The sequence below is a fragment of the Urtica dioica genome, chromosome 6 (genome assembly GCF_054948205.1).
Source record: "Urtica dioica subsp. dioica isolate 48M chromosome 6, U.dioica_male_clone48M_v1_H2, whole genome shotgun sequence".
Lineage (NCBI taxonomy): Eukaryota > Viridiplantae > Streptophyta > Magnoliopsida > Rosales > Urticaceae > Urtica > Urtica dioica.
Genome location: NC_142761.1, coordinates 4487317 through 4491984, shown reverse-complemented (window position 1 = coordinate 4491984; position 4668 = coordinate 4487317).

The following is a 4668-nucleotide window of genomic DNA, read 5'->3' as shown; positions in this document are numbered from 1 at the left end:
ATTTTTTTAATGAAAGATGGTCCTACCATGAAAATAATTATATCACATCATGGTCGAATTAAAATGGGAAGTATATTTCTTTTTGCTAAGAGTCAGGTTTTATTTCTGTTTAGGGTTTAAAGTTTATATTTATGTGTAATACTAACAATTCTTTTTATATTCTCGAATGTAGCATGTAGCATATAGTATCGATGTTCATATGTAAAATATGATGAGGATTAATTTCAATATAAATTGATAATGAGATAAGTAAGATCATCACCTTATGATAATGCTAAGGCCATTCATACTTTCAAGGTGAAGTTTTCAACACTACAAAAAATAAACTGCTATATAATAAGTGGAATTTGCTGTTAATATAGCACATTATTTCATTTGTATCACAAATGAGTCTAAATTTTGTTTTTTTTTTTTGCATATTTGCCATTTATATAATGTCTTAATTACCCTTTTATTTTAGAAAAATTAGACGGACTAGCCAAATTCAAACGTTGAGATTGCATTTTAGCCAACATTTACATTTATTTTGAGAAATAGCCAATTTCGCTGACGTGGCGTTCAAGCCAATATTTTGCTTCCAGTTTTGCCCTTTTTAATTTAAAAAAAAAATTAAAGAAAACCAAAATTGATTGCTAACATATTTATGATTTGATTGCCAAGATATTCTATTTTGATTGCTAACATATTTATGTTTATATGATATATAATTGATAGCAAGTTAGGAGTTATTGTTAAGTATTATTTTTATTTTTTTTTCCTTACACGTCTCTCTCTCTCTCTCTCTCTCTCTCTCTCTCTCTCTCTCTCTCTCTCTCTCCACACTAGAGCAGCCATGGAAGCCGCGCAAAGATCGCTCCTCCTCGAATCCTCGAAGCTCTTCCCTCTCCCGCCCAACTTCACGCCGTCGTACGGCACGTCGGGATTCCGCGCCGACACGTCGCTGCTCCGATCGACGGTCTTCCGCTCGGAATACTTGCCTCGCTGAGGGCGCTCAAGACACGATCCGTGATCGGGATCGCCATCACGGCGTAGCACAACCAGGTCTCTGACAATGGCATCACGATCGCTTATCCCTCCGGCGGGATGCTTGACCAGACATGGGAGCCCTTCGCCGACTCCCTCGCCGCCGCTCCGAGCTCCGATCGAGTCGTCGAGTTCGTTGCCGAGTTCGCGGAGTCGGAGGTCAGATTTCGTCTCAGGTAATTAGTCTTTGAATTTTCCATATCTTTGTCGAATTTCAGAGTGTGAAATTCTAGGGTTTCGATTGGGGATTTCGAAAATAGTTCTTGTTTAATTCATTTAAATTCGTGTTAATGTTTGTTAATTCGGTTTATTTATGTTTATTTTTTGGATTTCAGAAATAATTCTTGTTTAATTCAATGTTGATTCATGTTAATTAACGTTAATATCTGTTAGTTGCTGTTACTAGACTTTGTTTTTGAATTTTTTCCTTGTTCTTCCCAGCTGATTCACGTATGGAACGATTTTCAATCCTGTTAATTAACGTTAATATATGTTAATTGCTGTTATGTAGGTTTTTGAACGATTTCAATCCAGTTAATTAGCGTTAATATCTGTTAATTGTTGTTAATTGACTTTGTTTTTGAATTTTTTCTCGTGCGGTGTAGGTTTGGATGCGTGTTTGAAAGATAAGCATTTATCACGGTGGATTTGTTAGATATGCATTTATCACGATGGATCTATTTTAGTTGGCATTTATTCACGCGATTCCAATTTCATTTCTTTCTTTTTTGGACGCGGGAATCTTCCAAATATTTTGATTTGATATTATTTAAATGAAGGGCAAAATTGTATTTTTTTTACTGTTAATGTGGTATATTGGCTACACATTAAAAATAAACCAAAAGTTGGCTATTTTGACAATTACGACGTTTGACTTTTCTATTTTGCTCGGGCTCCCATTATTTTATATCCAACAAGAATTCATATCCACACCCAAACCCTAATCTCTCATCAAATTCCCTCCCAAACCCTAATCTCTCTAGCTTAAGCTCCGACTACCGCGCCGATCGCCGCTCCGACGAGGCCACCGTCGCCGTAACCCTCGCCGGAGCTCTCGCCAGAACCCTCGCCGGAGCTCTCGTCAGAATCACAGATTCAGCCTTCTAGTCTACTTTTGTTTTGTAAATATTTAACAGTTATTCTACCTTTTTTTTAGTCTACTTTTGTTTTGTAAATATTTAACTGTGGTTCTACTTTCTTTTTCGAGTCTACTTTTGTTTTGTAAATATTTAACTATGATTCTACTTTAAGGGTATTTTGGTCTAATAATAAATAAGATTGACTTAATAATAATAAATATGAACCACCCAAGCCCTTTTATTTCTTCATTTTCTTATAATGCAATTTGACAATACAAAACTTAAACTTATCTGTACATGGCGTGTTTACACAACTTGTAAAAAAAAATACCGTGGAAACGACAATCAGGTTTTAGCCAATTTCAAAAAAGTTAATAAGAATAATAATGATAAAGTACAAAGTTTGGGGATTGGTTTTTATTTTTATCAACTAATGTAATGATATCTGATTATGATGAATCAATACCTTAGTAGCCATGTGACTTAGAGATAATAGTAGCCGTAAAACAGAGTACTATATTGGGAATTAAATAGTACGTTTGCCGACTTCATTTTATTTTTCTAATATGCTGCTAGATTTGTCTTATTTATGAAATAGTTTAAGACAAGATAAAGCTACACGCAGCAGATTAATAGCTAGGGTGTGAAAATTCTCCATTATGTATGGTTATATTTTCATCTACTTGAATAGGGTCTAGGTTTAGTACATACACTGATACACATTTTTTTTTTTTAAGGCGCACTCACTCTCTCTCTCTCTCTCTCTCTCTCTCTCTTATATATATTAATATATATATAAAGGAAAAAAGCGCAATAATCTATATATATACATATATATATATATATATATATATATATATTATTGTGCTTTTTCCTTTATAGGTCCAATTAAATTTTTCCTAAAAAATATTTAATTTCAAACCAAAAGTATCCTTTGTTGACCTACGTGTACATCTAAAGTTAGAGATAAGGCAGAAATTTGATTCTTTAGTTAACCTCCTATTTAAAGAATGTTAATAATATTGCGATTTTTTTTTTTCAAATAGGTTTTTTCTCGGTAAAAATGAAGGCTTTTGATCTATTCTTAGTGTGACTATTTTTTTAAATAAAATTTACCTCAAATGTATTTCTAATAATATATCATTATTACAAGATATGTAACATTAAACTTTCTTGTATTAATTATTCGATTAGCACCCTCTAGGGTATTCTATCAACTTTTATGATGTATGACGTGAAAAGGCATTTCGTAGACGTTAATAACTGATATGCAATGAAGTTAGTAATATAATTCAAGTATTTGAACATTATTGTTTCGGAGTATAAAGTAAACAACGCACCTATAGGTAGTTCACTTTGAGTTATCTTTAAGAAAGTCTATTGAGCAAAAGAAAAGAAATAATATGTAAGAAAAGGAAAGGGAAACAAAAAAGAAATATTCCCGCTCTTTCGATCCTACTTTTGTTGTATTACATTACATATTATACTACGTTGCATACGTTGTCTAATCATTGTTGCCAAGACTTTATTGTTATTATTATTATTTTTATTATTATTACCGATGAATAATTGAATATATAGATCATTTTCTTACACGAAGAATGAGACTCGTTTAGGATGAATTGAACGTCCTATAAATTAATCTCTCCATTTGGTTGTTTTTTTTTTCTTCTATTATACACTTTCTTTTCTTCTGTGTATGCAACCTTCTCTCTTTGCTTCTGTACAAATATAAATATAGATGTATATATATATGCTCTTTGCTTCTGTATTTATAGATGTGTATATATATATATATATCTTTGCTTCTGTATTTATAGATGTGTATATATATATATATATATATATATATATATATATATATATGTGTGTGTGTGTGTGTGTATTTTTAAGTAAATATTCCGAAAGTGTCCTCGTAGCCAATACATTTCTTTAGGGTGTAACTCTTAGCCACTAGCCTCTCTTCAAATGTATCAACATTCTTTCTATGTTGGCATTTGTCACATAGTCCTCCTCGAGAAAATGAACATTCTCACTAACGAACGTTTTGTTATCTACGGGACCATAGAATGTGTAACCTTTCATTTTTTTAGGATATCCAACATACAGACACAATTCTGAACGACTAGCTAGCCAACTTACTACTATTTTTTCATAGTACATGTGCAAGACAATCCCAGATTCTCTTGTTGCTTAAGAGAAACTTTATTCTACTCCACCTTTCATAATAGGTGCCATGAATCGTTCTCCAAAAAATTTAGTTCTGAATGTGTGCGATTGTTTTGAGAGCATAACCCCATAATGAGTTATAAGGATAAGCAACTCATCATTGATATAGCCATCTCCATGAGAATTCAGTTCCTCTCTATGACACGCCATTCTATTGTGGAGTAACAAGTGCATTGAGCTACACTTTGAATACCTTTTTCCCTAGGAAATGCATCGAACTATTCAAATAGATACTCGCCACCACGATTAAATCGTACTATTGGATTTGCTTTCAGTTTGCTTTTCCACTAAAGCCATGCGCATCTTAAACATGTTAAATGTTTCAAATTTGTGGCGC